This window comes from Pristiophorus japonicus, chromosome 9 (assembly GCF_044704955.1).
Source record: "Pristiophorus japonicus isolate sPriJap1 chromosome 9, sPriJap1.hap1, whole genome shotgun sequence".
Lineage (NCBI taxonomy): Eukaryota > Metazoa > Chordata > Chondrichthyes > Pristiophoridae > Pristiophorus > Pristiophorus japonicus.
Genome location: NC_091985.1, coordinates 144,123,349 through 144,149,626, shown reverse-complemented (window position 1 = coordinate 144,149,626; position 26,278 = coordinate 144,123,349). Strand labels below are relative to the sequence as shown.

The 26,278-nt window shown below is 45.9% G+C and overlaps 1 protein-coding gene across 5 annotated transcripts in view; it reads left to right on the top strand.

The window, feature by feature from the left end:
* The window catches only part of LOC139273253 (ras and Rab interactor 2-like), a 150,052-nt gene that overhangs the window by 51,037 nt on the left and 72,737 nt on the right, over positions 1-26,278 (top strand). The window contains exons 1-2 of one of the 5 annotated variants that reach the window (XM_070889901.1): positions 25,330-25,411; positions 26,159-26,208. The exons of 3 other annotated variants lie outside the window; for them this stretch is intronic. The gene's annotated coding sequence lies outside the window, so the exon portion shown is untranslated. Of the gene's footprint in view, positions 1-25,329; positions 25,412-26,158; positions 26,209-26,278 lie in introns of those variants that run through there. One more of the 5 variants, XM_070889900.1, reaches the window with a different exon arrangement.

The following is a 26,278-nucleotide window of genomic DNA, read 5'->3' as shown; positions in this document are numbered from 1 at the left end:
CATCATCCAAGCTAATGTCCTTCCTAACTATTGCCTTAATCTCCTCCTTAACCAGCAATGCTACCCCACCTCCTTTTCCTTTTATTCTATCCTTCCTGAATGTTGAATACCCCTGGATGTTGAGTTCCCAGCCCTGATCATCCTGGAGCCACGTCTCCGTAATCCCAATCACATCATATTTGTTAACATCTATTTGCACAGTTAATTCATCCACTTTATTGCGGATACTCCTTGCATTAAGACACAAAGCCTTTAGGCTTGTTTTTTTTTAACACCCTCTGTCCTTTTAGAATTTTGCTGTACAATGGCCCTTTTTGTTCTTTGCCTTGGGTTTCTCTGCCCTCCACTTTTCCTCATCTCCTTTCTGTCTTTTGTTTTTGCCTCCTTTTTGTTTCCCTCTATCTCCCTGCATTGGTTCCCATCCCCCTGCCACATTAGTTTAACTCCTCCCCAACAGCACTAGCAAACACTCCCCCGAGGACATTGGTTCCGATTCTGCCCAGGAAGAGCATCCGGGAGGGCGCTGAGCACCTCGAGTCTCATCGCCGAGAGCATGCAGAAACCAAGCGCAGGCAGCGGAAAGAGCGTGCGACAAACCAGACTCCCCACCCTTTCCTCCAATCACTGTCTGTCCCACTTATGACAGAGACTGTAATTCCCTTATTGGACTGTTCAGTCACCTGAGAACTCACTTTTAGAGTGGAAGCAAGTCTTCCTCGATTTCGAGGAACTGCCTATGATGATGATGATGATCTTGTCAGATGAATTTTATTGTGGTAAAATGCAAAGCAGTGCACATTGGGACAGGAAAGTACAATTGGAAAGTCATGATTCCGAGGGACTGCCTATGATCATGATGGACAAAAATGACTACTGTGTAGAGATGAAGAGGACATTGTTTCAACGATTGTTTCCAACTAAACTAGAAATGCGGAAAGACTGTTGCAGAATTCGGTGATATGAAGAATAATTTTCGGTCGAAAAATAGTGACACAGGATTACTTCCTGACTTTTATTTTATTTGTAAAGAGATTAAGGAAGATGTCACGAATCGTGCACAGATGGTGCTACTATAAGGATAGAGCTTCTGAAGTTTGGGTATTGGATCAACAAATCGGTGAAGCCACCTCCAACCATTTGCATTCTTTTTAGAGGCAAGAATGAAACTGAATATTTGTAATCAGAAAACTTTGACTTTAATCAGCAAAATGTTTTTGGAGGGAGCTTATAAAATAGTCAAAGAAGGACTTACAACTGCATGGTCAGCAGCTTCTCCCTCCAAGGTACTTTGTTCAACCATCTTTGTCATATATCTTACATGGCCCCTGTTGGTACTATCTCAAGGTGTGCCACCAGAGGGCACAGCAGTGGGAGACTTGTAGGTTACCTGTACAGGTGTGCCTGGCCTAGTATAAAAGGCAGGCCACCAGGTGTGATCCTCACTCTGGAGTTAACTAATAAAGGACTAAGGTCACTATGGTTCAAGTACAACACACTGCCTCATGGAGTCATTGTTAGAGCATCTAAGGACACAACAACTGGCAACGAGAATATGAGCTTTCACACGGAAATGGCTACGCTTGGTACGTTGCAGCAGTTCGCCGATGGTGATGTTTGGGTCGCCTTTGTGGAAAGGCTAGAACACTTTTTCACAGCAAACGACCTGGCAGGAGACGACCCGGCCGCATTGGCGAATAAACGCTGCGCTATCCTGCTAATCAGTTGTGGGCCCAACGTCTATGGCCTCGTCAGGGACTTGCTGGCACCAGCGAAGACAACGACCAAGTCATACAAGGAGCTCGTAACCCTGATCCAGGAGCAACTCAAGCCCAAAGAGAGCATCCTCACAGCCAGACATCGGTTCTATACCCACCGACGGCGCGAAGGCCAGGAAGTCGCGAAGTACGCCGCAGACCTCAGGAGGCTGGCGGCACCGTGCGAGTTCGGCACCCACCTCAACGAAGCGCTGCAGGACATTTTCATTGTCAGAATTGGCCATGAGGGCCTTCTTCACAAGCTACTGTTGGCGGATACCACAGTCACCCTGCAGAAGGCCATCTCTGTGAGCCAGTCTTTCATGATCTTGACCTGTGGCGCTAGGCAGATGTCTCGCCCTCAGGACTCAAACCCGGCAGGTACTGTGCAGTGTGGCGCCGTTCAGGAGCTGGACGGCAGAGTGCGAATCCTCTCTGGGAAGAGAGAACAGGCCCCTGAGTCCCTTAACTCGGAGTCCGCCGATGGGGGTTAACCGAGTAGCACCATGCTGGCATTGCGGAGGGAATCACAGGGCTCACCAGTGCCGATATAAAGATTATGTTTGCAAAGGCTGCGGCACAAAGGGCCACTTCCAGCGAATGTGTAAGAGAAATAGGACTCACTGTGTCGATGAGGAGTCCGCAGATGGCCATGAATCCAGTATGGATTATGAATTGTTAGACAGAGAGGCAGCCCAGTCCCACGGGGAGGTACATAGCATGTTTATCTGCACCAAGTGCTCCCCGCTGAAGATGGAAGTCGAGATAGAGGGAAGTCCAGTCTTCATGGAAGTGGACAAGGGGGTGAACCAGTCGGTGATGAATCAAGGAGCCCTTGAGAGGCTATGGGACAAAGCGGCAGAACGATCCAAGTTGGCCCCGGTTCAGGCAAAGCTGCGCACCTATACCAATGAAATCATCCCAGTCATTTGTAATGTGAATGTAAAGGTACTCCATGATGGCGCGGTGCACAAGTTACCTCTCTGAATTATTGCAGGTGATGGACCAATGCTGCTCAGCAGAAGGTGGATGGAGAAGATCCAGTGGAAGTGGGAAGACTTCACCCCTCCTGCAATCGAAGCCCTCTGTGCTCAGAGGCAAAGCAAACCCTCACCTGAGGATGGACCAGGCACCGATGAGCTGACTAGCACGGCACCCGAGACACAGACCACTCAGCACGACCACGTGGAGATGATCCAGCTGGGACGACCCGAACTCACCTTCCAGGCTCCAGTGGCAGGATTTGGGAGGGAGAAAATCGGATCCAGGAGCGACTTCCCAACTGCGGAGGCAGAACCCGGGGAGAAGAGGATCGCCGCAGTCGATATCGTGGACGAAGCAAAGATGGCGCCCGCACCACGAGGCGATGCGCTGAAGACAAAGATGGCCGCAGCCAGACCACGAGGTGCAGCGCTGATGGAGCAACACGTGGCACCAAACGGAGAAGCGGATTGGTGTAAAGCAAGCAAGGCTCTCTTAAAGGAGGCCGGCAACCCACTACAATTAAAGGGATAGTTCCACACAATTAAACAATGTAACAAGAATTGTAAGTTGGAGACTAAAGGTGTAACAGATTACATAAAGTGTGTAACTGGCCATGTAAAATGTGTAACCGATAATCGGAAATGTATATATGCAACCAGCGAGGAAAAGTCATGCGATTATGCACAATGTGTTATTGATGATTTGAACTGTGCATATGCAACCAGCGAGGAAAAGTTGCGCGATCGCGATTGGACCCCTAGAGTGTCCATCATAAGTAAGGAAAAGCTGTGCGATGCAGGATTCCCACCACATGCAGCCAATGCAGCAGGCAGACATCCATCGGGTTCGCACAGGTCCAGCAAGCTACCCAATGCAGTAGCCTGCGTCCCGGGGATCAGAGTCATGCACCACAAAGTGTGGCCACAAGCAGCAAACACACACGAGCTGCTAAGCAAACGACCTCAGCAGGGCAAAGACACTGGTGGTGATACCATGCCCTGGGTCGGCTCCATCTCTCAGGCAATCGATGGCACCAACTGCCACGAGCCTGAAGGAGCAGACTGCACTAAGGCCATACCCCTAGATGTAGGATCACCCGACAATGTTTCCCCAGAGGAAACCAGCACCAGCCAGGATCTCAAACCAAGCGACGCTCAGGCCAGCGAGTCAGCGGTTCCCTCTGCACTACTAGATGACAGCTCCTCAGGGAGCAGGTGGGACCCAGGGAGTAAAGTAAAGGGGGGGGGGGGGGTCACAGACATCTGTGAACCTGCCTGACGCTGGGAACCATGGCGACAGCCCCGAGAGCAGACTCCGAGAGCCAACCGGCTTCCCACTGCCAGCACCGGGTACTGAACCGCCACAGGACTGCAGGGACACCACCCAGCAGCTCCGGAACTTGCTTGTCCTTGCGCACCGGTCACTGCATCGACAAGGCATCTAACGCTCTCGTCGCACCACAGAAACCCTCAACAAACAAAAAGCATGCAAAACCCACTTACCTGAACTTGTATGTACATGAATGCCAGGAGAGCCCCCCAATGTGGGGGGGAGAATGGAGTGGGTGTGCACACACACACACACACACACACACACACACACACTTCCAGCCCCAACAGGACACACACACTCTCTGCTCTTCCAACTCTGGAATCCCTAGTATCGGGCTAGAGCACCTAGAATAGCTTGACACTTCAATGGACTGATGAGAGATTGCTGCATTTTTGGATATGCATCTTTTGGAGACGACAGTAAACCAAGACCTATTTTCCTGTTGCAGTGGTTCAGCTGGATGTTAAAAAAAATTTCCACAGTACACTTTGAATAATTGGTGGAGGTTAGCCTACAACCCACACCACCAAAATAGATTAGCTGATCATTCAGCTCTTGCTGTGTGTGGGATCTTGCTGCGTGGAATATGGCTGCTGTATTTACCCACATAGCAACTACACAATGTAATTCTTTGTATGTTAAATGCTTTGGGATCTTTCGGAGCGATACAATAATATAGTGGCATCACACCACTGTTCTCTGTAATTCCCTTTCTGAACTCCCCTCTTTATCTACCTTCAGAAGTTGCCTCAAAGCCTACTACTTTGACGATGCTTTTGGCCCTGCCCTTAAATTGGTCATCGGGTCCCTTAACCTTCCTGCAAAGTACCTTGGGGAGTTTTGTGGCAGGAGAGACACTAAAAGTGCAAGTTGTTGACTGAGTGATTTTGGTTTAGGCAGCCTGATGATGGTCAACAATCATGCAGCTAAATGGTCAAATGTATAAAACAACAAAACGCATGACCCAAAATATGCTACGTGGGATTGCAACTTCAAATTCTAATATGTGTTGCAACTAGATAATCAATCCAAGTGGCTGCCAGAGGGGCTGGTAAATGAAATTAAAATAAAGTCCAGTACATTTTATATTGCTCAGGCATGTAATTCTGGCTCCGATTAGTGATTAGGAGTGTTTAGGTGCCACATAGCTCTGCAGTAAATGTTCGTGCTGGTTATGGAAAGTAACCCTACATGTAACATCCAAACACCTGGTTATTTTGTTTTTGGTTGAATATTTATAGCTATGAAATCTGTAAAAATAGAAATTTGTGATGATTTGGGGAACTTTACAAAGTAGTAATTTTATAGACAGCTACGAGAAGCAGTAAAATAACTCCACAAGTAAAGCTGACAAGATAACTTCAGAGGAGAAAGTAAGTGGAGTAAATTATAGTCCTTTTGGCATCTTCAGACATTTGCAATGCCTTGATAATCCAGTGGGGATGAGGTGGGAGTAGGCCAGATCTAATCCATGGTCTATGTTGAGTTAAGCGATGACTATGCTGATTTTAAAGGATATTAAAATGAGATTACAGTCATTTATAAAAAAGAAAACAGCAATTAAAATAAAAGTCTAAAAAGGTGTGTTAAAAATAAAATCTACACTATTTACTTAAAGTTCAGGAAGCTGATCAGATCTTAATGTATCAAGTCACATGAAAACATAGTTCAAGATGCGTTTTCAATTTTAGTAAATATTTCACAATTTAATTTGTCTGCTAGTACAGTGAGAGTAGGTATGCAACAAAGTGCCAGTGGGTAAGGGAGGCTGTTCCTCTACACACACTCTACACATTGGCCGAGAAATCCCGGTCGAGGTCTTCCCGTGGGCAGTCGACAGAAAAAGGTGAAAAAGATCCGCACTTGCCTTTTCCTGCTGCGCCCACGAGAGATCCCGGTCCTGAGGCCCTCATTCACTGCGCATCAGAGCGCGTGCACATTGGAGCTGGAGCTGGAGTCACATGGCTCTGGACAGCCAATCCAGGTACAGTATTTTCTCATTCATAATAATGGGAACTCTAAGTAGGAGTTCCCATTATTATGATTGAGAACCCCCCCCCCCCCAAACACCCAAACACAATCAAAAAATACGGCACATATTTAAGATTAATTTAAATTAAAGTTATTAATGTCTTATTTAAAAAATATATATATTTTTTTTAAGTTTTAAATTGTGGTTTAAAATAAACTTACCTTTAGTGGGCAGGGTTTTTAACAATAAAATGTGTTTAAAAAATGTTATTTCACTATGTTTTTGTATGTTTAAAACGCTTATGCCAGTAAAAGTAGGTTCAAGAGTTTTCAGGACATCCGCTGGGCAAGATATGGGTAACTACCTCCATCTTGCCCATGCAAATGTCCTGGCTGTGGGGATACGGAGCTTGATGGATTGGAAAAGCTGGTTTTCAGCGCATGCACATTGTGCGCTGAAAACCGGCTTTTATGATGCCTTCCCAGGTCTGTACACACTCCGTACGGACCTGGGGAGGCTGGAATTTCTAGGCCATTGTTGCAGCCATGATATGTAAGATTTGTTGGATCGAGCGTCTGTACTCTTTAAAGTCAGAATTTATGGGTACAGTACAAGTTACTAGAGCAGAGATGGCAGATAGTGGGTTTGGCAAAAAAGAAATCATACTGATAGTGCAGGGGGGATCTTGTGAGGTTACACCTGAGATACATTATTGTGATGGTGTACAGGGAGTTTTACATTGCGTCTAACCATGCTATATCTGACCTTGGAAGGAGTTGCCACTGGATGCCGAAACTAAGCATTCCAATCGTCAGCAGTGACATCCTTCACACAAAAAAGGTCAGTGTACTAGCCGTGCGAGTACAATGCACAGCAGGGTTGTGGTGACTCATCCATTTTTCAAATCCCTCCACGGCCTCGCCCTTCCCCTTCTCTGTAATCTCCTCCATCCCTACAATCCTCTGAGATCTCTGCGGTTCTTCAGTTCTAGGAGCTGAAATTCAGGGCCACCAGAAAGCTGACGCACCTATCTTTTTTTTGAATTTTTTTCCATCGGGAACGTTGAGGCAGCCTTTCCATCGATTTTCGGGACTTTGTACTACTTTTGCCGTCGGACCGGAAGTCGGTCATAGTTGGGGCGGAAGTGCGGCGGTAAGTCAGGCTGAGGGGCGGAAGTTGGATCGGGATTGAGTCTTCGCCGCTGTCACTCAGCGGTGGTGACGTCACAGCGCATGTGCGTCACCACGCTCTCTCCCCTCGATTTAAACGGGAGAGAATCGGGCATTTTTTACTTTGGCCACTGGGCCACCAGGGATGCTTTTGGCCGGGTCAGCGGCCTAACACCCAAGCCGAACCTGTGGCCAATATTTTGCCGACCGATCGGGAAGTCAGCAGGCAAAAATAAAGACATGGAGGCCGCGACAATGCGCCCTCCTCTTGAAGGGCCGCCACGCTGCCGGGCCGCGCGCACACAGGATAAGGTGCACTGACAGAGAAAGCTGTCGGGGGCATCACATGGTGGGGCAACTATTTCTTTTCACTAAATTTCGGTCGCAGTATTCTGGAGGTGCGGGAGAGCGGCGGTGCGGGTTATGATGACGCACTTGCAGAGCAGAGCGGAAGTAGGGACAAGCCAAAAAAAATGCCCAACCTGAATTTGGTTCGGTGCGGTCATTGGACTGCAGTGTTGCGGCCACTCAATTCCGCCGCAGAACGGTGGAAACGGGCCTTTATACGGATCCTGAATTTCGGCCCCCTAGTCTCTTGCACATCTCTGATTTTCATCACTCCATTGACGGACATGCCTTCAGTGGCTTGGGCCACAAACTCTGGAACTCCCTCCCTAAACCTCTCCCCCCTCACTATCTCTCTCCTCCTTTCAGACGCTCCTTAAAACCTACCTCATTGACCAAGCTTTTAGTCACCTGCCCTAATTTCTCCTTGCATTGCTCGGTGTCAAATTTTGTTTGATAACTCTCTTTTGAAGCACCTTGGAACTTTTTACTATGTTAAAGGCGCTATATGAATACAAGTTGTTGAGAATAACATAGCTGAATCATAGTTGTCATGCTGTAACAGATTATGTCATAAACCATGAGAATGAAGCTTGAGTAATTTACAACCATGATTTGAAGCCCAAGGTAAGAGTACTGCCTGGTAATCACTTGTATAATTATTGGGAGCAGGTTTATTTTGTTTTCTTAATGTCGGCAGCAGTCGTCACCAGTTAACATTGTCTCAGCCAAAGCTTCTTGCGGTCGATGCATAATGGGTTCATTGAAGGATTAGAATTGTGACATAACTGCTGTGGGTTTTACTAGAATTTGATTGCCAGGAAATAAATTATATAAACATTTCTAGTATTTTACAATATCACTGCTCCAAGATGTGTTTTTATATAAACTACAACTCCCATCATGGACTAGAGGGGAAGCTGAAAGTTGAATCTTTACAGTGAAGAAGCATTAATCCAAATTTTGTATCTGCTTAATTAGACACTGTTATACTTTCTGGGATATCTCATCAGAATGAGTGTGTGTGTGTGTGTGTGTATGTAAGAGAGAAAAAAACACAAAGGTGACTGAGTATATAGAATTTTCAATCACAGTCCTGTTAGAGTTGATCAGGAGAGGGTAAAACAGTGACAAACGATCAGCCGATCCTAGATTATTTATATATTCTTTGTCTGTTCATTCTCTAATTGACCATAAGCTCGCATTCCCCCACCATTCTGCTGGATTCTGAAACTATTGCCTCGTGCCTCGCTTGCATTAACCCAACCAAAATCATCAGTTGATATCAAAATCAAGGAATAGCTGATACTTTTTGACCTATGCACATGAAATGATGAACTCTATAATCACCAATTGTGGAAAAAGAATCACTGTCCTTTATTCAAATTCCCCTGGAATTTGCTCCTTGTTTAAAATGGGCATTAACAGGGCTTCAAGGAGGAGACGTAATTCATGTGTAAAATAGAAATTATTTAAAAACAAAGTGCTTGGGAAAGGGCATGGGTAAATATCAGAGGTCTCGGAGGAACTAAATGGGTAAATATGTGCCAGATTTTGCTGTAAAAATAATGGTGAGGCTAACCGTGTTCACCGTTATAACTGAGTAAATGGGATAGCAACTTTTGCGGTCCACACATGCAGTTAAATGTGCAAATCCGGAAGTTGCTGTCAGACATAACCTGCTCCTCCACAGTGAGTACTGTTGCAGTCCTCGCTGATAGACTCGACCCTGAAATCACTAATGGTGTGCTTACCCACGTGTTCCCCACTACAAACGGCTAAAAAAGTTAGGCTGGTGCATTCAGGAGTAAGTGAGTTTTTAACAGCGTGATATATGATTACTGCCGAACAACTTCTCTAGCCCTCAACATTTAATTTTACAAGTGTGGAATCTCATTCCTTCAAATGAAAATTCGCGTTGGAGATTTTTTTTTTAATTAAAAATGTTTTTTTATTTTACATTTTCTGTCTGTATTTTATCTCTCTCCCTTAATCCCATCTGTATTTCTTAACCTTTATTTTGCTTTCTGTACATCATTTAAATGTAATTTAGAATTTCCTGTTTTATATTTCTGGTTTGTACTCTGCGGGGGAGAAATTCCCCAGCGCCCCGTTTGGGGGCAGTAATTCAATCGGGGAGGGACTTCCTGCACCCGGCGCAGAGGTCCCACTCCAGCTGCGAATTTGGGGTTAACACCCCTCACAGGAAGTGAAGCACAATGTCACGTGCTCCACTTCCTGTTGGGGCGGTATTCGGGGTGCTACGCAGGCGGGATGGACAGTGCTACGCAGGCGGGATGGACAGTGCTACGCAGCCTCGCCGTTAAAGGGGAGGGCCACTGTGAACTCTGTACGGCTTCTGATGGGCCTCCTCTAGGCCAGCAGGGCGGCAAGGTGCCATGGCCGCAGCCTGGCACCCATTTGGAGTGTCAGGCTGCATGATGGCGGCCCAGACCACTCCACGGAGCACCAAGTCGGACCGACCGGTGAGTTGTCCCGGATGTGGAGGTCGGCCCAGATCATGACTTGTAAGGCTGGCGCTGACCCGGCTTGCGGCAGCCTCGCGGGGTGCTGGGCAACTTCCACTGTGCAGCGGATACAGGTCGCTGCGCACGGCGATGACATCATCGGCAGTTGCACGGCGGCTCGAGGTACTACCTACAGGGCGCGGTCCTACCGTGTTCACGCTTCCAGTAATTCCCGCACAATTTCGTGGGAGCTGTTAGCACCCCACCCCACCAGGCAAAAATAGGTTTCGTGCCCCGTTAGCGCCCCCCTCCTGGTAGGTGCTAACTGGAGGCGCACAACAGAGGAATTTTTTGCTTGGTTGATGAGCCTCGCTGTTGCTTAATCTGCTCACACATGCCACATATGCTCTGTAGAGGGCGCCGTGCTAGAACAGTCGCCGGATTAGTGTAAGTCTCTGTTTTAAAGCCTGCAAAAGCTCTGTGAGCAGCTGTCAGCGAGGTGAATGGTGAGCTCCGTCCCTTCACTGATAACCGCAAACTCCAGGCCATTGTATCCTATTGGTAAGTCGCATATATAGGTGCCTTCTACTCTAATGTATTAAATAGATATTTTAATTAAATAATGCCAGATTTCTTCTGTTTTTATATTTGCTGAGTATTGTTGCTCCTAGGGCACTGATGTGATTTGTTGGAGGACTTTCTTTTTTGGGAAACTATATATAATCGCTTGTAATAGTACAGGCTTACCAATATCTTGGTACTTTTAGCAATGTCATCGGAGTCACAGCAATGAACCATGAAAGAGAATGAGTTTCCACATTCAACTCTCACCAGCCCATCATATTGTACAGTTCCATGGGATTTTATATTTACTAAAGTTTAAACTTCAAATATTTTAATTTAATAATTATTTCTCCTTTGTCTCTTTACCCCATAATAAACACACACCCAGTTCACAAAATGTATGCTGATTGTTATGCCATTTAATTCTGACCAGCCCGGAGCAGTGGAGACGTACCAATCCGCAATCACTTGAATTCCTATCCAGATCAACACTTTTCTTTTATTTCTCTCAATTTATTTTCTCCCTGTTCTTCCCCTGAAGGATTCCTTTCTGGGGTATGGTTCCACGGTGACGAACATCGTCTGTGTGCCGTGTGCATAATTGTTGAGCCAGGTCTTTGTGATGCCTGATGATAACCAGGACATCAGTATCAATCCGATTTAAATAAAGTCTGCCCTGCCTCTCTGTGCCATGTCTCCATTCTAGTCTTTCATCGTTACTTGGGCTCCCTATGAGAACCATGACTTCTCTCCCTTTCCAAATATTTTCCCCTTGTGCTCCATAACCTGGCACAAGGGAGATAACATACCATTCCTTACTCCCAAATGTGGCTTAAAGCAGGCTGTTTATCTCCAATTATTGAATCCCCCACAATCACTCTCCTCTTCTCACGGGATAGTGTCTTTCTTTTTCCCATTGGCCGGCCCTTACATCACAGTGCTGTGCTGTTGGTCTTGATTACCTGTGTCTCCATCCTTTTCCTCCTAATAGGCGTCCATTGGACAAGTGCAGACCCACAGAGCTTCTCTGCAGTGGTTCCGTTTGCCACCCCTGTGGGCACTCGCCCACTTCCCTTCCCCTGCTTCACTATGTCTCTCTGTAGGGTGACCACCGTTCCGACATGTCTTCCAGAATCCTTTGCTCCCCACGTGTGTTGGCGGCTATGACTCCGCATTCCTCTGCTCCAGCAACTATAACTCCAACGAAAATCGGTCTAATTGTGAAACGAGCTGCCGACTCGCTACGAGCCTGTTTCGTGCTACTGCCGCAGACCAGTTTTGTCCGCGTAGTCTCTCAGAATTGAAATATTTTCATTGGAAAAAGGAAAACTGAGTGGGACGCTTTCTTCCAATGAGTAGGTCGCCAGTAGGCTATCACACAACTGTCAACATTCAGATTTTCTCTTCTAAAGTAAAATAAATTAAACAACAACAACAACAACTTGTATTTATATAGTGCCTTTAACCTGGTGAAACATCCCAAGGCGCTTCACAGGAGTATTATGAGATAAAAATTTGACACGGAGCTGCATAAGCAGAAATTAGCGCAGGTGATCTAAACCTTGGTCCAACAGCAAATTTGCTCCTGAAGTGTGGCAAGCATGAACAATGTGGCCATCCAATCCTATAGGATACCTTTTTGATGTTCTAGGGATTTAACGAGGAGAAAAAAAACAGAATGAAATAAAAACGTAACTGGCTGCTATAGAGCTTCTGCTAGAAGCCATCAAACGTAGTAATGTGAATGGAAACACAAAGCTCTGTGCTGCACAATCCAAAGGACATGACCACCACAGCTATAGTAACAACCCAGCCTGTCAACATACAGCACAACAGCCTTTTAAAAACCAGAGACATCACAGACCAATTTGAAAGAAGACGGAAAACCACACCCTCTCTTTACTTTCCTCTTCATTCAATTACAGAATAATGGAGAGTCTTTATCATCTTTGCCGAGGTCCTAGTAAAAGGTTGACACATTCTGCTTTACGTAATAGTTACTGTATCTTTGTATTTTATACAAAAGATGGTGTGTTTGTCAGTTGAAACACATTGTTAAACTACACTCTATGTAGCCAGCTGCTGTCCTTTCATTTGGATGCATTACTATTTGTTTGAAACACAGGCAAATCATTTAGGGTATAGATCTTATAGATGGGTGTGTAATTTTTCCTTTTAATCTGAGTTATGCTTGTTGGGGGCTATAGTCAATTGATCAGAGCTTCAGGCAAATCCGATTTCCCTTCAGTAGAACAGTGAAAGTAATTCCTTGTAAGGCGTTGTATGCCTGTATCGGAATGCACATGAAAGTGACCTAAGCAATGACCTTCCATTTGTCCCAAGGCATTAACCAACTAGCTCCATGAAGAGGCTGCAAACTGAAGGGGATGATTTTCCGCAGGGGTTCTCCCACTTGTCCGCTATAACTTTTGTGAAAGTGCCACTGAAACTCTGGAAAAACTGTGTAGCTGGCACTGGGGAAAGTGTAGAAAAGATGTACAAGGATATTACCAGTATTGAGAGGATGCAACTGTCAGGAAAGATTGAGTAGACCTGATTGATTATGAAGGGGTTTGATGGTGTTAGCGCGAATGTGGATGTGGAAAAGCTGTGGGTGAGTCCAGAACGAGGGTCATTGTAATGTATGCACCAGTGAGTGTGCTCACAGGTTTGTAGAGCTGTTGCACTGTGAGTGGCTTAGCCAGTCACGTGATCTTCACTAGACTCAATAAAACCCCAGTCAGTTGGGTCTAGGTCATCCACGATGAGGTATGCAATTGTGAGCCAAGCGGATGAACTGGTAATGTGTCGTGTGATTGTTAAACCTTTGTTAATAAACCAACTAGTTCTTAATAGCAATGTGTTGCTATGAATTCTTAAGCAAAGAATCCATGCAGCAAATACATTACAGGCGTAAATATAAGATAGTCACCAACAGATCAAATAAAGAATTCTTTACACAGAGAGCGGTGAGAATTCAGAACTTGCTGTCACATGATGTGGTTGAAGCAGATGGCATTGACACATTTACATGAGGGTGATATGGGGACAGGGTGGGATGAGGTAATTAGAGTGGGAGGAGGCATGTGTGCTGTATAAACACCGACATAGACCAGGTGCGCCATATGGCCTGTTTCTACGCTGTAGATTCTATGTAACATCTCCAGGAATTGTCTAAAAGTACAGTGACTGTTATGAAGGCTAATATAGCAGTCATTTAGTGCGAAGTGAAACCACATTGACCCTGGGGCAGGTGCCCCGGGGTCCTCAACATGGCAGCCCTCTTTCGTGTCACTTCCTGCAGCGGTACCTCCAAAGCCGCAGCCAGAAATGCACGTGCTCAGCATTATTAACCAGCCATCTCCAATATTCTTTTCAATGACAGTGAAGCAGCCTTTTTAAGTAGCAGTTGTGAACTCGGTCCTGCCCACCGCTAACAGTGAATTATGGCCAACAAACCCACTGTGGGCTAGGAATATAGCGATGGAATCAGCCTTGGAAATTCCCATGACATCAGCTTCGTCGTTGCGCATTACGCTCATTGCATACTGGGGAAAATCAGATCTATGATTAATTGGAAATTTTATATTTGCCTGTTTGTTACATTTTTATTTCAAATGTTCCTGGTAATTTGTGTCCCGGGAAGGTTTTTTTTCAGTAAAATGTGAAAGCAACACGCCCGGATCATGTGTCTTCTGTACAGATCTGATTACTTGAATTTTCTTTGCACAACACTCAAGTTCTTTACAAAAGTAAAATTAAGCATGGGTTAATGTATACCATGACGGGCTGGTTTACCTTGTCCAGAACAGTAGGACCAGAGAACACGAACTGCACTTGAAAGGCAGAAAACTCGAAATGTTACTTCAGTGAGCGAGTGGTAAATCTATCAAACAGACTTCCTAGGGAGATGGTGGCAGCAGATAGTATTGATTCATTCAAAGGCAAATTAGATAGATTTTGTTCAGAAAGTGGGATACAGTACAAGACTAATTTGAGACATGTGGTAAGTGTAGCAGGCTTGGGAGGAACAAGTGACTTTGGACCTATAGTTCCCAAAGCTCTCCACCACTGGCATTTTGCTTGCCTCAGTCGGTTATAAACTAATTGATAGACTAGTCAATAACTCTATTATCGTATCATGAGATTACCAGGATTGTAAAAGGCAAACTAGATGGACCTTGGCTATGAGTAATGAAATAGAGGAGGTAGATGAGCTAAATGTGGGTGTGCATCTTCGGAGTAGTGACCACAAGATGTCAACATTTACGAGTGACTGCTACCAACGAACGGAAGCTGTGCAAAAGCGTACTGCGCATTAATCGGTAAGCTCCAACGACCGAAAGCATGATGTTTCTGTATTTATAAAAACAAGCCCGCTCCCTTCCCGGCTTTTTTTAACGAGCCCGTTCCCATAACGAACCGGAAGCGCACATGTGCAGAACGCTTCTTCGCAGCTTCCAGTTCATTGGCAGCAGTCAGGTCCTCTGATTTAACATCCAATTAGAGACAAAGAAAATCAGTCCAAAAATTAAGACACTAGACTGGATCAGAGCAAATTTTAGAAAGGTGGCGCTAGCTAGCTAAGGTGAAAAGAGAAACGAGCACACAGGACTATAGAGCAACAGTAGGCTATTTTTTTTTTAAAAAGGAGATTGCAGAACTATATTCTATTTAAAAAAAAATCTAGTATTTTCAGGATGCCATGGATAAATAAAGAGGTTAAAAATATGGCTGTCAACTAATCGCAGTTAACTTCTGCATTTTAGCAATTAATGTTTTTAATGCGTCAGTCCTATAAGTTATGGAAATAATAATGCAGTTCAGAAAAAGGAGCTCAGATGTTCAATACGTTGTTTTGAAACACCACTTCTTAGCGAGGTAGCAACCCTGACAGAAGAGGATAGTCAATTTGTGGATAATGATCAAACGCTGGTGGAGATATTTAATAAGTACTACACATCAGACTTTACCACAGAGAAAGATATCGGAGAGGAGGTGAATCCTGAAGCGGTTGCGAGAAAGTGAGAGATACAATAGATAAAAGGAAATTTTCAGATAATTTAGTTGATGAGAGAGGAAATTGCCGAGGCCCTAGAAATTATATTTCGAGGCTCTATTGAGTGGGGGATATCTGTCAGAATACTGGAGTGTTCAGTGTAGTACCTATCTTTAAAAACTATCATAATTAATTAGCTTAATATCTGTGGTGTTTTAGAATCTTTTTATTAAGGATGACATTACCACGTATCTAGATAAAGGAAATAAAAGGGAAGAGAAAACCGAGAGGAGATTAGGGGTGTTTTCAGAGTGTTTTGAAGTGGGTCGTGGTGTCCCACAGGATTCATTTCTGGGGCCACTTCTGCTTACTCTGTATAACATTGATTTGAATAACGGCCTAGAGGGAGCAGAGTTAAAGTTTTCAAATAACAGAACGTATATTTCATTCTGTTGAAGAGCACAGAAAGCTGCAAATCGATACAGATTGAGCGTCCAGAATCCGGAACCCTCAGGACCGAGGCTGTTCTGGATTCCGGGTTTTTCAGGATTTTTGATTTGTTTTCTGACATCACGAATCCAGAAACACCAGGGCCCAGGTTTGGGTATTTCTGGATTTCGGAATGTCAAAAAGCGGGGAGGCGGGGATGGGGGGAATTCCCGCCAAAGAACTGAACTGTTTGGACCGTCCAGCCCGCCAAGGAAGTTGGCGGGTGGGCGGGGCCCCACCGAGGTGGTCGTTGGGCGGGGCCCCGCCGAGGATGTCGTCGTCGGGCGGGGCCCCGCCAAGAAGGTTGTCGGGCCGGGGGGCCCTGCCAAAGAGATTGTCAGGCCGTCGGGCCGTGTCAAGGAGGTGTTCGGGCGGCATGGCCCTGCCGAGGAGGTGCTCGGGCGGGCCGGTGAGGAGGCCCCAAGGTAAGGGCAGAGAGGCCCGAGGTCGGGCAGCGCGAGGCCCCGAGGTCAGGCAGAGTCGTCCGCTCCGGCCTCCGAAACATTTTACGGATTCCGGACGACCCTGCCTCAGATCGCTCCGGTTTCCGGAACTCCGGATTTTGGACGCTGCACCTGTACTGTTAACGTGGGGGAATGGATGGACAAAATGGCAGTTGAAATTCAATGTCAGTATATGTGAGGTGATATATTTTGATTTAACAAAAAAAAAATTACAGCAGTTTTATACTCTGACTAGAAGTAGGCTAGGTGTTGTGGAAGAACTGTTGGATTCGCATGAGATTAAAGGCAGCACCGTAGGTTGGGAAGGCCATAAAAAAGCTGATGGAATTCTAAGTTTTATAACAAGAGTTACGGAGTACAAAAGCCGAAATAAACTTTAAGACAACCTCAGTTATGGAGTACTATGTATGGTATTAGGCTCCTCCCTAAGGGCTCAATTTTCCCCAGTGATTTGCGCCAGTTTTTTGGTGGGCGCCACTTTTTTTGGCCTAAAATTTTTTAAATCAAAGTTTCCCCAATCTTTGTGCGCCAGCGTAACTCCGTTAGTCACAATTTTTTTTTTTAGGTTAGTTTTTGCATCAACAGACCCAATGTCTGCGCCAGTTTTTCACAATTATGCAAGTTTGGCCAATTTAAATTTCTCTTCGGACAGCGTATGTGACTACTCCCAAAGAACCTTCTGGGCACTTAAGGAAAACCAGCGCACATTACAAAATTGGCGCAGAAAGACGCCATTGTTTTTAGGCGAAGTGTTGGAGGGAATCAAGAACACACAAATATGCATAAATCAAGCTTAATTTTTAAAACATAAAATGCAGGATATGGAGGTATACTTTAAGTTTTGATTTTTTAAAAAACTGACACGCCACCACCGAACGTGTCTAAACCGGGCTCAAGGGTCGGAGTGCGGCTGGCAGAATCGGTCCCTCGCCATCGGCTTGAAAAAAAGCGCGGTGGGGGGCTGTGGAAGGCATGAGGTTGGGGGGGGGGGGGTTGGGTGGTGGGTTCCTGATCATTGCGCCTGCTCAGACCTGGGTGTGGTCCATACTAGGGCGCCGACCTTGGGGAAAGAGAACAACAAACCTTGTCCTGCCTGCCATTTTGAGCTTCTTGCAATGGTACAATTTAAACATGGGGACAATACTGACAATGCCATACCTTGTGCAAGCCGGGACTGCTTTCAGTTGAAGTGAAGCTTACAGCTGCACTTTCATTCTATGTATCTGGATCGTTCCAGGCCACAACTGGGGATATGTGCTCCATTTCTCAGCATGCAACACGTATCTGCATTCGGCAGATGACTGCTGCACTGTATGCCCGGAGGAATGAATACCGCACATAACCGCCCTGACAATGCGTGAAAGGGCTGTGAGCTGCTCTCGGATTGCTGGCTTCCCAAAGATACAGGGCTGCATTGATTGTACCCATATTGCCTTGCAAGCACCTTTTTGGAGGATTCTGAGATGTACAGGAACAGAAAAGGCTTCCACTCCATTAATAGTACAGCTCGTGTGTGATGACATGCATCGTATCATGTCAGTTGATGCAAGATACCATGGTAGCACCCATGATGCGTTCATCCTACGCGAGAACGTTATATCTGCCATGTTTCAACAGCAGCCAGAAGGGCAGAGCTGGCTACTGGGAGACAAAGGGGTATGGCCTCGTCACCTGGCTCAAGACGCCCCTACGCGTAACCCGGACGGAAGCTGACCGGGAATACATGTCGCACATTGCGACATGCAGTATAATCGAGAGGACCATTGGCATCTTGAAGCAGCATTTCCGATGCCTGGACCATTCCGGAGGCTACTTGCAATACTCCCCTGAGATTATCGGTCAGTTCACTGTTGTGTGCTGCATGCTGCACAACTTAGCCATCATGTGGCAGTGGTAGAAGAACCACCTGAGGTGAGAGTGGCTGATGATGACGAGGAGGAGGAGGATGAGGAAGCCATGCAACTACCTGAACCCAGAGGAGGGCGGGCCGTCATGACCCTTAACAATTGCTCGAGCCTTACGCCAGCAGCTCATCCGTGAACGCTTTGCTGCCTGAAGACTCAGCGGCAACTATTCCACATGGACCATGTTTACTGTTTGCATCTGTTCCGTAATGTCGTGTTATGTTAATGGAACAAATAATGGCAATCATTCAGTTATAATTTAAATTATATATTTTATTGAAAAGTTTAACAAACATTTGTTTGTACTTAACTTTAATAAAAATATTCTTGTATCAAATGAAAGTTTTCAGTTAAGATCGCTCATAAACTTTTAAACATGTAAATTTACATAACTTACAAAAAACTTTTAATTTGAGAACAGTTACAACAGTAACAACAATAATAATAACAACAATAATAATAAGCAAAGAAAGGCTGCACCCATCTCTCCTCCACCTTGTTCTAAGACCGCCCGCTGCGCTCGGTCTTGGTCACTCTACCCCTGCCCACAGGCGGTGGCGCAGCGTTTCTTGGGTTGGTACCAAGCTTATTCTTTTGAACATCTTTGGTTGTGCACACGCACTTGATTGGGGGGGGCGGGGGGTGGTGGGGGCAGCCGGTAATGTGGAAGGCCTGGCTTGGGACTCTTCAGAGGCTGGTTTGGGGATTGGAGTGGGAGTGGCAGTTGATTCTGTCAATGGGCACAGGGTCTGGGCGTGTTCCCTTATTGCAGCAGCTAACTCCGACATTTCGTCCCTCATGTTCCCTGACAGTGTCTCAACTACCTGCGACATTCCCTCCCTCATGCACCAACATTGTTTCAGCTGACTGAGACATTCCCTCCTTCATGTTCTTGAACAGTGTTCCCATTTCTCGTGAGAGTATTGTTACTTCTCCCGTCAGTCCCGATACTTTATCACCCACCCCACTGATGGTGTTCAGGAGTGATCGCGTAAGGTCAGTGCTCTCCGCACTCATTGCCATCATCTGAACCACATCTGTTAGATCCTGCACCTCATGAGAGTGCTGTCGAGCTCTCCTTCTCCTCCTCACCCTGGGTGTGGCTCGCTGCATCCCACTCGGACCCACAGCCTCGGACGGTGGGAAACCATGGAATGTCCCACCAACACTCATACCACTCAGGGAAGGACCTGGCACCTCAATGAGCGGCACCTGCACCTCCTCCAGAGTGAGTACAACAGTGGGGGCTTCATCCATCACCTCCCCCTCACCCTCACCCCCATGCTCTTGGTCTGGAAGATGGGATTGGAAGATGTTCTCCTCTTCAGGCTCGTCCGCATCTGAACCATCTTCAGCATCGGCATCTGCCTCGTCAGGGTTGTCTTCAAGTTCTGCAAAATATAATAGAACAGACAAATGGTTAGCAACAGAGGAGGGGGCAGGGTGGGTGGCATGAGTAGGCTCACACAGTGCAGGCAGCAGGCTGAGTTGAAGGACCATGATGAATGATAGCACATTGCATCAACCAAAGTGTAGCTGAAGGAGACATCTCCATGAACCAAAGCATGGCTAGCCCGCGCAGTACTTAACATTTAGCAAAGCTAGACTGTGGAATTTGCAGGACTTACTCAGCTTGTGCAGTGGTGGCTGCTTTTCTCCAGGCAGGACCCATCAAAGCAGTGACCCTGTCATCCAATGGTATCAGTGGCTGCAGATTTGCCGGGTCTCCTCCTGTTTGAGTTCTTTCTCGTTTGTTGTGTGCCACTTTCCACTGCAAAGATTGAAAATATAACTTTTTAGCGAGGGTGTGTTTCTGCTCGGTGGGACATCTACAGCTGGTCACATTTACAATTGCAATTCCATTGAATAAATGAAAATATTACTTGCACTAACTACTTGACCAAGGTCCTGCCACTTTTTTTTGGACTGGCCTCCAGACCTCAGGGTGGTCACTATTGCACGGTAATCTTCTGCCAGTTGTTTCCAGCGTTTCATCATTTCTTTTGGTAGAACTTTTATGTGATCTCTGCTGGTGTCCAGCTCGTGCCATCTCCCCTCAATCATAGTAACTAGTGCCTCCACTTCATCCTGTAAGAAATTCTTGGTCCTTGTACCGCGTTATATCTTGTATTGCAGCTCTGATTTTTCCAATGAGAATTAAAGTTCTCGTATACAACTGGCTCTTTAAAAATGGCCAAATGCAGACTGGGAGCTGTACTGGGCATGCGCGCCCATAGCAGTCACATCAAAAATGTCCTTTTTTTTTTTCCCGTGTATATGCAGGGGGGGTCGGGGAGGAGGGGGGCATCGTTTTGTCGGCGCAGACAGTAGGCTCCACCCGCCGAGGCTACAGGACAGGCTGCACTGCGCCAATTTCAAAAAATAGGGCGGGGAAATTTGCTACTTTTCTTTTGGAGTAGTTGAGGCCAAGAAAAACGGCCGTAACTTTGACAATATGCCAAAAAACGGCATTGGGCATAATTGAGCCCTAAAAGAGCTATATGTAGGCTTTAGAGAGGGTGCAACACAGATTTTGCTGCCTGCTATGAGCAAATACAAATGCAAGAGGGTCTTGAAAAAATGGGTCTTTTCTCATTCAAACAATGAAGATTACGGACGATAAGATGGAAGTGTTCAAAATTATGGAAGGATGGGAAATGGTATTAAGTAAATTATTTCCAGTGCAGGTTCGAACTCCAAAATCCGGAGTTCCGGAATCCAGAATGTTCCAGAATCCGGACACCGGGCCGATCCGTGGCGGGGTCGTCCGGAAACCGGAAAATGTTCCGATATCCGGATTCCCCCCGCCTCGGCGAACCGACCTCACTCCGGCCCGACTTCCCCCACCCGAATTCGCAGGGCCCAACCTCGCCCCGGCCCCCCTCCCTCCACTTTACCTCGGCTGCCCGACCCCACCTACCTCGGGCCAGAAAAGGAACTCCTCCATGGAGGCGGGGCCCCGCCCGATCAGGTTCTCGGTGGGCGGGGTCCCATGCGAATATCTCGGTGGTGGGGCCCCGCCCAAACATCATCACGGCGGCGAGGCCCCGCCCGGCGACCCGAACAGCTCATCAATGAGCACCCCTCCTCTCCCTCCCCCTCCCCCCTTCTGACGTTCCGAAATCCGGAAATACCTGAACCTGTGCTCGGGTGTTTCCCGATTCGTGACGTCAGAAGGACGTTCCAAAATCCGGCAAAACGCAAAATCCAGAATGGCCTCCGTCCTGAGGGTTCCGGATTCGGGACGCTGCACCTGTAGTTGAGTCTAGAATAATGGGACATAGTTTGAATATAAGAGATTTAGAACAGAAAGAGAAACCTCTTTACATACAGTTGTGAGGATGTGGAATTCAATTGCATAATTAGCAGCTGAGGCAGAATCTATGACAACATTCAAGATTAGCTTGGATAGGTGGATGAAGGAAAATGGTTAAAGGGATATGGGAAGAGCGTGACTAGTTGTGATTAGGATTATTTGTTCGCGTGGACGGTAAATGCTGACACGGGCTGGTTAGGCCAAATGGCCTACTTCCTGTTGTAAATTCGATGTATTTCTACATATAGGATTTTCCTCACCCTGAATATAGGAAGGAACATTCAACAGATTGATTGGAGAGCTTCACCCAGTACATAAATCCTCAGGCCTTTAAACTTCAAGCTTGGGGTCAACCTATTGCTGCCTCCTGACATATCTTTTCACTTTTACTATGTTCATTCGGGGTGTTGTCCTGCAAATATGAGCTTTGGCCTTTCATCTTGGTTTCTCAAAAATAAATTTCATTGCCCCAATTATCATGTCATAATTTATTACTTTCTGAAAAATGATTACAACAGTCACATTAAGTTATGTACTGGACATGCACCAGATCCAACCTGTCCTAATGTGTAGACAAGCAGGTTATCGTTGGGATAAATTTGGGACTCTTTTTAAATTGAGGTGTCAAAAATTTTCTTGGTGGTTGGGAATCACTGGAAAAGTACAATGGTATTTAAAATTTTCCACTTCTAATACAATACTGAAGAGTCACAGACAATTTGCGTGGTTTTAATGCCATACATACTTCGAGTCGTTCTGTTTATTTCTTCACCTAGCATATCTATAATGTGTGTGGGACTGGAATATTTAGGGAGAGTTCCTGCACAGATATCCTTGTTTGCTTTTTTGTTGCTGTGAACTTCCTGGTTTGCTTTTTTGTTATTGCCAACTTTCTCCCGTCTTCTCTTGAAAGTGACAGTTCTTCGGTGGATGATATTCCATCGATGTTGGCTACCATCCAGTACCTTGCTGAAGTGGCCATCATTCATATTGACCTGTGACATTATGGGCTGGATTTTCAGCTTTGATAATTTTGGGGATGATAATGGCGGTGCGGGGGGCCGGTGTAAGGTTTGCGCCTGGGAACGGTTTGCGCCTCAGTCATCAAAATTGGGCAGCTGGGCCCCGAGTCTGGGGTGCAGTGCTCAGGGAGGCATTGTACACCTCTCTTAGGGTGTTTACATGAGAAAATCTTGAGCTAAAGAGCTGGCCCGAGAGCGCTCCGAGAGATGCCTGGAGAGAAAAGAAAAAACCCCACAAAAACATTCCAGTACATTCCCATTGCTCTTTCGGGCGCTACTGCTCCGCGCCACCACAAAACCAGCCCTGGAAACTCCCACGGGGCGCTGGAGGCTGACCGCCCGCCCACAAGATCTCATTGCCACCCTGGAAAAACAGAACACAAAAGACCGGAAAATTCGCCCCTTAAGTGGAGAGCATCGCAATGTTGATGTCACCTGGCACCCAAGCATGCACTTCCAGCAGGGATTGCTGGATAATGACAGGAATTGGAACATGGCCCACTATTTAACCCTCCCCATTTTCCCTATTCCAGGGGCTCTGAAACCAATTGCAGTGTCCCTACCACTGCCCTTGCTGAAACCAATTAACTCAACACACTCCCGGGACCAAACTTGAGACTTTCCTGGTCTGCGTGACCAGCTTCAATTGGTATGACATTCCCTTTTCCCAATTCCATGTGCTCTTGCGACTCCTCCTGAGTGAGTGTTGATTTGCACGGTCAGTCTATGCTGTGCACTTGTACTCGGAAACTATTTCCTTTTGGATTCTTCACTGCTTATAAGGAGGAGAGAGACTTTCATTCCATCTGCTTTGACTTTGGTTTTAAAATGCAAATATAAAAGGGCAGTTTTCTAATCCACTGGTCTACCCAAGGCTATGTGTCTAGACTGTGCCTTGTCAGTCAAGGTGTTTTGTTATTTTAAAATCTGGCTATTGCATGAACCTGTGATGTGCAAAATTTGGGGATTGATTTTCGGCTTTGATGCTTTCGGGATGGTAATGGCGGCGGGGCAGTAAAGTTTGTGCCTCAGTCATCAAAATTGGGCAGCTGGGCCCTGAGTCTGGGGGTGTAGCGTTAAGGGAGGTGTTGTACACCTCTATTGGGGGTTAGCATGAGAAAATCTCGAGCTTAAAAAGCCGGGCCGGGACCATTCTGAGAACTGCCTGGGGAGAAAAAAACTTGGAAAAAAAACCCACTAAAACATTCCCAATACATTGCCCATGCCACCACAACATAAATCGCAAAAAAAAATTAAAAGAAACATCACACTTACCTTAGGACGGCATTACTTGCCTCTCTGCAGTCGGTATAGGTTCCCTGCCCGATTTTCCCAGGCGGTCACTGCAGGGGGCGCTGCGGGGCATACGGATCGGGCGGAGTCAAAAACCGCAGTGGTGTCGCAACCAGGGATGTTGTACACCGGCGCAGCTCTTCCGGGCGGTACTGTTCCATGCCACCGCAAAACCAGCCCTGAAAACCCCCGCGGGGGGCTGGGGGCTGACCGTCCAGAAGACCTCATTGCCGCCACTCCGGGGTGAAAAACGGAGCGCAATGGGCCATACAATCTGCCCCATAGTTTGTCCAAACCATGCGCTGCAAGAGTTACTTTTTACTTCCATTTGACATTTATATCGGATTAACTGTACATCACAATTTATGCTGTGCTCAAAAAAAACACCTGGGAAAGATTAGTTAATAGTACTTATTCCACCAGGTTGTTTCTACCTCTTAAGTATATTCAGTTTGAAGGGAAAATAGCTTCCTCGTCAATGCTATGAACTACTTTTATTTAAGGGTATGAATTCCTCAACATTGTTCCTTGGCCATGTGCCAGCTTTCAGTCAAGAAGAGCGAGTGCCTGCTACCCTGGATTCTTTCAAAGCTACACTGAATCAGCTACTTGGAGGCCCCATGTGGGAACAACTAGGGAAAACTCTTCCTTGGCTTTTTACGTCTCAGATTCTGTTCTCTACTTCCCCACAGCAGTATAGCTGAAATTGATAACTCAGCAAGCAGGGCAATAGGTCCCATCACACTTTGCGACTCAATGTTCTGCACAACATGCCTCTTGTCGTGCCGTTGCTTGTAAAAAAACAAGTGTAATAAGAACATGAAATAGGAGCAGGAGTAGGCCATGCCGTCCCTTGAGCCTGCTCGATTGTTGTGGTAATTACAGCCTTGCAGTATCTAGAGCTCAGTGCCCTCTTAACAGCCTGTCAAGGGCACAAATAGGATGGTGAAGGGGTTAAACGTATATTTCTGGAAGGAGCTGGAGAAGTATGTTGCGGAACCTATTTCTATAGTGCTTGAATTCTCAAGTGAACCATTAACCAGCAGCCTGGAAATAAATAACATTTGGTTCGATCCCAAACAGAAGTACGTTGGCAAAGGGCAAAGTTGTTTGATAGTAGACCCAACTTTCCTTTAAATGACCTCATTACAAAGGATCTCTGCAGAAGTCATTTTCTTCCTATTGGCAGAGAGGCTTGCTGTGAGAACCTGGACAGCAGCCCACAGGATACAGGGCCCTACTTTGCTTTGTTTCTGCAAAAGTCTGTGCTTGGTGAAGAATGTTGTTTCTGTTACACGTCTTGTGCTGTGTTGGAAATTATCTGGAGCTGCTTTCGGTAAGTGTGTTTGGAGCACTGGCTCTTATAATTAGTCCACTGTCAGTGTTTTGTGTAGCTGCTAATCTTAAGAGGCTGACGGTGAGGTTAATCAGCCTTTCAAAGATAGAGCTAAGTTTTCAAAATAGTGTATTACTCGCACGTGTATGAATTTACCTTTTTTTTTTCATGTAACTTTGTCAGAAACCTTACAGTAACTTCTGTTTTTTTTTTCCAGTCAGTAATAAAAATACATTTGTTGAATGATATTTTAAGTTTGGTTTAAACAAGCTGTGGAGAGACAAGCATGCTGAGGGAGATGTTAAACTTCCTGGAACTAACAGCGATGGTTAAGAAAAGCAAATAAGATTGCAGCTGTTAATCCCTTTAGAGTTTTGTTCGATAATGTTCCTGTGAAGCACTGTATAACGTTTTACTCTGCTAAAGGCACTATATAAATGCAAGTTGTTGTTGTAATAACGTTGGTCAGAATCTATTGATACTTCAGCAATTATTTCCAGTTCTGACTCCTCGGACTTACTGTAAACCTTATAAAGTCCCGAGATTAATTTGCATGCTGCACAAGTAGCACACCGTTGAATGAAAGTTAGCAAAACTCTATTCACAAGTAACTTCAGTATTGTTAGTACCCTTCGTACTGGATAAGCTGAGGCTGAGATTCAGCAGGGCATTTATTGAGGGGTGGCATCAGGTTACAGAGTCAATACAACTCGGTGCATGTTATTTTTGTATTGGGATATTTTACAGGATATACACAAGTGAAGTACAGATGGAGGGAGATTTCACAGGATATATTCGTAAGTCCTCTTTTGTAGTACTTCAATTTTTGCACCGCACTTCAGTGTCACAGGATTACGTATAATACCA